The sequence below is a fragment of the Puma concolor genome, chromosome B3, assembly GCF_028749965.1.
Source record: "Puma concolor isolate L17-30 chromosome B3, mPumCon1.1.hap2, whole genome shotgun sequence".
Lineage (NCBI taxonomy): Eukaryota > Metazoa > Chordata > Mammalia > Carnivora > Felidae > Puma > Puma concolor.
In genome coordinates, this window is record NC_141672.1 from 39526890 (window position 1) to 39537322 (window position 10433).

General features: G+C 37.0%; 1 long non-coding RNA gene across 1 annotated transcript in view; it reads left to right on the plus strand.

Moving 5' to 3' along the window:
- The window catches only part of LOC147579917 (uncharacterized), a 32186-nt gene extending 23518 nt beyond the window's left edge, over positions 1-8668 (plus strand). The window contains exon 2 of the long non-coding RNA XR_015251846.1: positions 6795-8668. This is a non-coding gene — a long non-coding RNA (uncharacterized LOC147579917). The remainder of the gene's footprint in view (positions 1-6794) is intronic.
- The last annotated feature ends 1765 nt before the right edge of the window (positions 8669-10433 follow it).

Here is a 10433-nt window from a genome sequence, read left to right on the forward strand (position 1 = left end):
GTAACCTGAGTAATTTCTTAGAAAAATGCCTCTAAGAATAGAAAAAGCTAAAACCAGTAACAGAAATCTCAGACTCTGGATATCCTTGAATCACGGCTTAAAAAGTTATTTTTGACGTGTGTTTCTCAGATCTCTGAACTGCCATGAAATCTTCAAATGCACTGCTAATTTATTTTCATAAATTTTCTATTGTATAAAAATATTGAACAGGTAAGAAATCTGCATCTCAGGTTTGTTTGCTTGTTATTTATTAATCAATTATAAGCTCCAATAGAGCAACAAAAGAATCTTACTAGTAATACTAAGCCTTTGATGCATGCTTTGCAGAGCAATGATTCAGAAGGCTGGACTGGTCAAGTCTAGGGTAGTTTATTGTTAATACTATAAAATTTAATAGAGACATGATTCTTATATGTAAGTGTTAATAAAAAGTTGCATATTCATTATCGAGACTTTTTCTGAGTGAAAAATACAAACACTGGCTGTTACAAACCCAACTGGAAAAATGTAGAATATCAATAAAAATTTTCTACAAAGACATCTTTAGTGCTAATATTAACATTTACAAATCAAATCAATGTGGATTATTTTCATTTCAAAAAAGTTACTTTAACAAAGAATTTAGTGCAGATTTCCTTCTCTTGGTATAAATAAGTATCTTTTTCCAAGGGTGCCTGGGTGGCTCAGTTGGTCAAGCATCTGACTTCAGCTCAGGTCACGATCTCATGGTTCATGAGTTCGCGTGCTGCATCAGGCTCTGTGCTGACAGCTCAGGGCCTGGAGCCTATTTTGGATTCTGTGTCTCCCTCTCTCTCTGCTCCTCCCCTTTTGCTCTTTCTCTCTCTCACTCTCTCAGAAATAATAAAAACATTTTTAAAAAATAAGTATCTTTTTCCAGATAATAACACAAATAATGAAGGCATTTAGGTACCAAAGTTTGGAAGTCACTACCAAGGATACACAATGAGAAATCTAAAGCATTTAATATTTTGTAATGGAAGATGTTAAAAACAAATTGGCTAGGCATAAATTTGATATCCTTGAGCTGAATAAAAGAACAGCAAATAACATTTCCAGAAATTAAGTGATGTGTATCAAAACTTTTTAAAATATTTTACCCTTTGACTCAACAAATCTTCTATGATATCCTAAGAATAAACCGAATAAGTGAATACAGATAAATTTCCAATGGTCTTCATTACAGGGTCATCTGAGAACAGTTCAAATTTCCCAGAATAGGGAAATAATAAATTATAGTATATCCATAAAATACAACTCTATAAACCACTGAGGACAATAATGTAGATAATGATACATACAATTTGCATGGAAAGAAGTTAGTGATGTAATGAGTAAAAGAGCAGGTTTTGCAACCTTATGTAAAATATATACAATAAATATTTGCTTCCTTATCAAGCATGTGCTTATATAGGTATAGGATGGGAAGATGGTGTGTGGGCATATCTGGCTGGTTTTAGTTTTGTTTATGCATATTTTTCTAATTTTAAATAACAAATACATATAACAAGTACAATAAAATTATTTTTTATTATTTAAAAGAAATGCAGTAAGATGTTCATTCTGGAAATGGTTTAAATAACATTGCTGTGACGTGCTATGAGGTTACATGTTTTTCTGGTTTTTAACTTTTTAAATATCATACTCCATCATTGTGGTGTTTTTTAATATCTCACCTCTATGTGACTAGCTAAAATATTTGTATTTTCATGTGAATAACTCCTACCGCATTTAAATTTTACTGTAAGTTTCATTATTCTAAGTAATACACTAGCCTGATGAATTTTATTTATTATAATAACGTAATTAAGAAAATGTTTCTTCTAGCCCTTTAATCTGTGATTATTTCAGTAATATTATGACAAGGCAGTTTTTTCTTAATATTATGTAAAGATTCTATGGATGTTAATTTTGCATACAAGAGAATAGAAATATTAGGAAGAAAAAATTCTAGAAAACAAAGAATTGAAAGAATAAAGATATCAATTTGTCTTAGACCATTTTTTATCTACCTTTAAACAGTGCATCTTTTATTAATTTTTAAAACTGTTTTCAGCTTATAAAGCAAATTTGTATAAGCTGTTTCAAGGAATAAATTTCTGGAATAACAAAATAACTTAATGCTTAAAATACAGAAATATCCTAGCCGAAAGACGCAGAATTATTTTTCAAGCCTATTATGCAACTATTCCCATGTAAAAGGGATAAATAAAAGATATATGGGTAGAAGATAAATCTTGCATATTCTCATTTTCTTTCAGCATGACCCTTGTGAAATGGGTACCCTGAAAGGTCTGCATACATTTGTTATATATTATTTTAAATGTTCCTTTAACTGTACACATGAATATGCACATTCTTCTCACTTTTGTCTAATATCCATTTCATAGTGGGCTTCGTTGTACTGCCAATGAAAGGAGACACAGGTTTTTGCCTCACTTATATTCCACTAATATGTCACTTTAATTATTTTAAAAAATTTATTTTAAGTAGGCTCCATGCCCAACATGGGCCTCAAACTCAACCCTGAGATTGAGACTGGCATGTTCTACCATCTGAGCCAACCAGCCACCCCTTACTTTAAGTGTTTACTGAGTAGCAACCATAAGATCTATTCTCTTTCTCCTTTACCTTTCTTGTGTTAACAATATATACCTAGTACATTTTCTTACTAGAGGTTGTTCTCTAGGGTTAACCCTAAGGTGCATGGGGTTCCAGGCAAACATATTTGCAGAGTCCCAATAGTTCTTTGTCAGATACAGTGATTTATTCTAGAAGAATATGTGGAGAAGTGGTACTTACGTATTTGTTTATTGTCTAGTCAGTGCACATGGAGATTCTTCCTAGTGTATAAATACCATGTCTTTCTGCTCAGGTCCAGAAACCATTTCTTAATTTTCTTTATTGTCAAATGTGCTGTTACTAATTTCAGCTACCCCAGCACAAGAAAAAGAAAGCAGCGTTACTAATTCATGAAGCTATGGCTTTGCAAACTGTACTGAAACAAACAGATTCTCCTGCCTCTGCAAGCATCTCTAATACCATTTAGCTAACATTGGTAATGTCATTATGAGATTACTTCATTTCATCACGCTGCCCATGGATATTGGCTTCCAATGACTCTTTCAAAGATTGTTACTGTTGACAATAATCACAAGAGTAAATCTTACACAGAGTATTAGGGTAATGTGAATAAGTTTGTTTTCTGATCATGTTAAATTTGCCATTTAGAATTTTATAGCATAAAAGCAGAACACATGTTCTAACCCTGTCTTCTCTTACACCCTTTAGCCATAATCACTACATTCCTAGAATATGATCTTTTTCATCATTTACTATACACTTGCCATTTACACAATGTGACCAGAGGGAAAGGAAGATAAGGGGAGAGATGAGTGACCCCATTCACACAAGAAATGTCTGTCCCTCATCTGCAACTGGAAAGGCTTACAATCCACCTGGGAGAACACTGTCATCACATGGACTAGAGACAAGAAGGGCCCATTATCACCAAAGAGTTATGGTTTCAGAAGTTCTAAAAGGAGATCAATAAATCCACCTGAATAGGATGACTCTACATATGGTATAGAGCCTGCACTGAGGTGGAGCATCTTCCTTAGATGCAGCAGCAGGGAGTAAAGGGCACCTGCTGTCACCCTCTAGTGCTGTCAACAGACCTAAGGCAGCATTGATGGGAACACAGATAGGTGAGAAGTGTAGCCTGTGGGCAGGACAAAAGGCCCACATTAAGGAATGGGCAACCATTAGTCCAGAATCCTGAGCCTTACCTGGGTCTAACATGAGTGGGAGTCACATCACGGACAACCAATGTGTCTGCCTCATTCTAGTAGCCTAAACGTCTGTGATTCCAGAAAAAGAATATCAAAGACTGGACAAAATTCAAGAGCTCCCAGAACTTCTGATCATCTTACGAGTTGAAGTAAAAGGTTGAAGAACACCCAAAGGTGTTCTTTGGGTGTTCTTGAGCTGCCCTGCATGGACAGCATTGCTGGTCCAGGCCAGTCCAAGGTAGCAGAGAGGACATAGACAGAGGAAGGCACTCCAAAGCACAGAGGCCCCTGAGGCATGGAGCTGGGGCAGTGGTCAGCTTGCTCATGTCTAAGGGTAGTACTCCTTTCTACTTCAGAGCCCTATAAAAAAGAAACTGGAATATATTTGGCCATGTTAGTACAGCTAGTACTAACTGGCCACTTAATTATACAACTGTAATAATCTGACTCCATTTTTGACATTTGACTGTTGACAGCTTTCAAGTCCCACTGGTTCCTCTTCCTCTTCTGCTCCACATCTAGGCAAACTGATAAGAAAGTCCAGATGCTCCCTCCTTGGCCCTGGTGGGAAGTTTAAATCAACCAAGCCTTGTACTACATGCAGGAACCCTCCAGTTCTACTCCTAATCACAATAAATAACAAGCCAATCTCCTTTCCCTGCTCTCTCAGGCCATTTTTGAACCTGATTGAGAGCTTGTCCCATTATCCTCAGAAATCCTATTCTGTAATAATTTTTTCATATCTTCTTGGTATAAGGTATAGTCATTGGCCTCAACAACCAAACAAAACTTTGGGGGTAAGGTAGGAGTCCATGAGACTGCTTCTGTGAGGCAATCACAAAAGAAACAATTGAACAATTTGGCATTTGCAAAGCCAAGAAAGAGATGTTAGCCGTAAATTAACCTGAGAGAGCCTAGGCTGGTACAATTAACCAAGTTTAGCAGTAAGAATTCCTCTGCTTCTAAGATGTGAACTCACCTTACAATGAAATTTAAATACATCCAAATTTTAATCCAGGGTAAGTCTGCTCTCTACAATGACTGACTAGAAACCTCAGTGTACTTTTGGGAGATAATAGGAGTCCCCAGCTCTAATAAATTCTAGCCTAAAACAATTGTAGCAGCTTCAGCTACACTTGTACCATCAGATTTCTTCAGAAAAGGAACATGTGGTATTTAAAAACTGTCAAACAGTTACATATGCTTTCCCTAATCAAAGGCGTGTGATTTCATTGTAAGCAAGCCTGCTCCCAAAGTAGGAATAGATTACCTCCATGTTTGCCATTTCACTTCTGAACTTTTAACCAAAGATTGTATAAGTGCACTATAAATGGTGACACTAGCTACCATCCCAAATGATGCATTTTGAGGACTATTTGATAGTATCTTTTTTTTTTTTTGAACTAGTAAAACAATACAAACTGTAAAATATAGTGAGAATATTAGGGGACATTGATTCTGACATGGGTCCTAGTTCTTGGTTTTTGTCTTTGCTTCCCCACTGCCCCGGCTAAATAATTTGGCAATGAAGTATTATTTAACTTTTCTATAAGATGATTTATGATGTCTTTTTATATGAAAAAATCTATAATCTATTGTCTTGACAAACAAAATTAACCACAGGAAATGTGCAAGATAGAGTACAGTTTCATTTTAGTATGATGAACACAAATGTTGGCCTTACATCAATGGAAATCTTAGGTCATTCAAATTTTGACTTAAAATGAGGAATAATATAACCTTTCCTCTCCAATATTCTGGTTATTTCAACTACCCAAAGCCACACTTCTAAATAAATACAGACCAGAATTTTTACTCAGATACCCTGACTCTTGGGAAAATTACTTATGAATATAGGTCTGATCTCATAATATGGTATTATCTCTTAAGATATCTTCCTTTCTTGTCTTTGTAGATTTAGTCCAGTGGCCTAACAAGTACTGTGTTCTGTGTGCCAGTGTTAGAAGTGTTAAGGAGCATTACATCATAATGGTTCACAAGCATGGAAATTACCTGGGCCCTAGGAGTTAGAAATAACATAATGGTGAAACTATTTTGGATACATACTTACTGATTTTTTAAAAATACTTTTAAATACTTCTTTTAGCACCTTCCATAGAAACTTCCTAAAGCCTTGTAGCCTAATTGCCTAGTCTTCATACTGTGACACATTTTTAGAAAGCTGACTCTGAAAATATTGAAATATAACACAAGTCTCCACTTTAGGCTTCCTCGAAGAAGCAACATAGTGATTTTCCTAAGTGCTTTATACAAATGAACTTCCTACCAACCCTCATTGAATAGCTGTCCTCTCACCAATTTCATCTTGGTAGTAATAATGGCTTCTTCTGTCTTCACTCTCCATGAAGCCTGCCCACATTCTCTGGACATGAAGAAAAAAGTGTTGTTTTTCACGTATCACAAGTGATAGGACAGTAAAAGCAGCAGTCAGAACAACATATTTTGACCACAAACATGTGTTTACTCCTAGTGTTACTAAATTTTGTTTTGCTAAGAAAGATACATAATTTAAAGCCAATTGGAGTGGGGCAGGGGTGGGGGGCTGGGTGGATCAGTCAGTTAAACGTCCAACTTTGGCTCAGGCCATGATCTCGTGGTCCGTTAGTTCGAGCCCCGCGTGCTCAGAACTCTGTGCTGACAGCTCAGAGCCTGAAGCCTGTTTCAGATCCTGTGTCTCCCTCTCTCTCTGACCCTCCCCCATTCATGCTCTGTCTCTGTCTCAAAAATAAATAAACGTTAAAAAAAATTTAAAAAAATTAAGCCAATTGGAAGTTGTATCTATCAAATACACAGACTTTTGGGTCAAATTAGCCAATAAGAGAAAAGTCCACATCTCATATAAAACAAAATTGGGAAGATGGACTAGTAAGGACGAGTCCTTTGATTTTCGTTCCAGATATCTATATTCAAACAACAAACAAATTTAGTGGAATAAGAACAACTACCATTTTATCTTTCCCACAGTTTCTTTCCGTTAAGAATGTGGACAAGGCATTACATGGAGGATTTGTCTGTGATTCATAATGTCTGGGATCTCAGGTGGGAAGCCCTGAATGCTTGGAAATGAAGCAAATTGCTGAGAACAAGAACCACCTGGAGGTTTTCTCACTAGTGTCTGGCACTAGGGGGATACCTTCAAAGGCTGGGCTTTTAACAAGAGGACCTAGCAGTGGTCTCTACATGTGGTCTGGATTTCTCAGTATGGCAGATGGGTTCCAAGGAAAAACATCTAGGGAGAGAGTGTCAGGAATGCAAGCATGCCAAGGAAGTAAGGCAGAAACTGCAGTCTCCTTTAACCCAGTCCTGCAAGCATGACTTTCACTGCATTTTATTACTAACAAGTGTGCCACTGAAAGCAGAGGGTATTAAATTCTACCTCTTAAAGGAGAAGTAGCAAAGTAGCACAGAAAAAATGTGTGACGGGGAAAATTATTATGGTCTTCCTTGAAAGCACAAACTTCTACAGACTGTGATGACAAAAATGGTTAGCAATGACTCTAAGACTTACTGGCTACTGTGATGGAGTTGGAATGTTGAAGAATCCACCTGATTTGTCTGGATGACTACACAATATGTGACTCAACTCTCTATCTTGACTTTGTTTGCATTTAAAGAAAAGTCACTAATAGCACACCCAAAGCCATTGGCCTTCACCTCAAGGGGATCTCACAAACTATGGGAATATCCTGCTGTTGAAACTAAAGGTAGGAGGTGGGGCAAGCATTTGGTCTATTACTTCTTTAAGTATTGAACCCCCACAAACTTCTCTTTTATTGTTTAACATAATGAATACTGTTCAATCCCTTTGATTGTGGTTGAACAGAAAATATTAACATAAGTACTTTATGACTTCCATTGCAACATACCAGCAGCTCCCATGAAACCAACTGGTTATAATTTCAAACTCAATTTTTGTCCCATTAGATCACACCATCGCTCCAGGCACATATATATGGGTTAAGTGGGAAGGGGGTAAAAAAAAGAACGTAGCAAGATTTTAACCACAATAATTAAAAGAACCATAATTATAGTGACAATGAAGGGAAACAAAAGAATATGAAGCAATAAGAGAAGTCTTGATTTGGGATATTTTTCATTTTAAGGGGAAAATTTATGTCCAAGTACAGTTTATGTGAAACAATTTCATTATCATTTGAAAAAAGAACTCTTATCTCTCAGTCAAGTGAACACTAACCATGTACCAACTGATTCGAAATGTCAAAGTTAAAATACAGTATGCTCACATGAGCACAAAGAGACATTAGCAGTAACCTTTAGGAACTCTGGTGTTCTTATAACTAATGCATTAACCCATTTATTTAAGAAAAGGTCAACATAATGGAGCATTAGGAGAGTAATAAAGTTCTCCCCTGCTATTCAAAATGTCAGGATAATGCTGGACTCTGCAATTTGATAATTAGAAGAAATAATGTTCACTCACAGAGTCCCCCTTAGGATCTCTTGTAGGGCTGGTTTAGTGGTGATGAATTCCTTCAGTTTTTGTTTGGGAAGACCTTTATCTCTCCTTCTATTGTGAATGACAGACTTGCTGGGTAAAGGATTCTTGGCTGCATATTTTTTCTGTTCATCACATTGAAGATTTCCTGCCATTCCCTTCTGGCCTGCCAAGTTTCAGTAGATAGGTCTGTTACTACTCTTACGTATTACCTTTGTAAGTTAGGGCCTGTTTATCCCTAGCTGCTTTCAGAATATTCTACTGTACCAATGATGTTTACTTTATTTAAAATAGTTAATAACATACTTTATCTCATTGGTCAAAAGACTTTCCATTATATCCTCCTCCATTTAATAAATACGTTGTTCAGATGTGTTTCTAATGTTTGACACTCACTCCTCCTACTACCCAACCCCCTTTCAAAATAATGGGGAGCTTACATATCAATTAGATTCTTGCGGCAAAAGAGAAAAAAATATTGTGTCCTATCTGTTCACCATTAACCAATCAATATATTCTAAATATCATTTATTAGTTTGAGATGTTTTAGGCAATTATTGAATTTCATAGCAGAGTAGTAGGACTTAGATTTATATCTTGCATTCCAACTATTTGCTATGTAACCCTGAGAAAATGACCCCATATTTCTGAGCTATAAGACTCTTATCTGACAATTACATTAAACTAATTCAGGGGCGCCTGGGTGGCTCAGTCGGTTAAGCGTCTGACTTCGGCTCAGGTCATGATCTTGCAGTCTGTGAGTTTGAGCCCCGTGTTGGGCTCTGTGTTGACAGCTCAGAGCCTGGAACCTGCTTCAGATTCTGTGTCTCCCTCTCTCTCTGACTCTCCCCCGTTCATGCTCTGTCTCTGTCTCAAAAATAAACATTAAAAAAAATTAAACTACTTCATACATTTTTGGAGGGAATATTAAATAATATTATGCATGCAAAACCACTTAGAATTCCTTGCAGCTCTCATGAACTTACTAAAGGACCTTCATTATTATTGCTAATGAAATCTGTGGTCCATAAAAACATCTATTATTTAGCCAACACTAATTTGAAAAAATTTCATAGAAAAGATTTATACCTAAGATGGAGAAAGCTGAAAGCTTTTCAGTCAGCCAATACTCCCTTCTCCCTTCAAAATGACCAAATTACAAAATCATAACTTTTCTTGAAGCCATTAGAGAATTAAAGTTAAGTCTGAACATAGACTGAAATCCAAGGAAATCAGGCTTCTCCAGGAAGAGATATGGTAGGAAAGCTGCCCCCACTGTGGCTGAACACTGGAGGCTCTGGATACCTAACTAGCAGGTAAGAACCATTTAAAATGTTAATGAATTGATAAAGGCTGAATGTCAGGTTGTGTGAGTATAACACCTCTGGTAGTCCAGCTCCAGCCACTCAAGCTTTTTACTATGGAAGTCTACTGGGCATATAGGGGAAAGATTGGAGGCACAGAGCCCCTCTTCGTCATAAAGATCGCCAAAGGCAGAGTAGAAGGTGCTATGGAAAAGGCACAAAGTTCTGCCAACAATTTTTTTTTTTTCCTGAAAATAAAATAAGAATCCTAAGCCACTGGTGAGGAATAGCAAACTGTGTCTGCCCCTGGGGTAAAATTCAAGTAGGGAAATGATAAATGAAAAAAACAAAAACAAAAACTACCACTAAGAGAGGAGCCAGAAGCAGTCCAGGGCCCATGATTTTATACCGACATTAGAGATCTCCTAACATGGAAGGAAGGACAGAGAATTCTCACTGAAGACATGATGCAGAGTTTGACAGCTACAGGAAACAGGGGAGGATGGCTGAGAAAACCCAAGCATGAAACACAAGAAACAAGGCCTGCCTAAGACTGCGGCATGGCAAGGAGTTCTAACATCCACCACCCGACTGGCCATCATCAAGAAATAGGCAGCAACAGTCTACAAAGGGGAGAGAGGCAGGTCCCATAGACATTCTTCATGGTGCATATTCACAGGAAAGGCTGAAAGCCAGAGTGGAACTGCAACACTGAGAAGAAACTTCTTCATCCAAGCTCCCATGCTAAGCACATGGTTAACACTAAAGCATTAAAATACAGTTAGGTAATGAAGGAAACAATATCAACAAATTCCAAACACACACTCTGATTAGGTTGAGTCA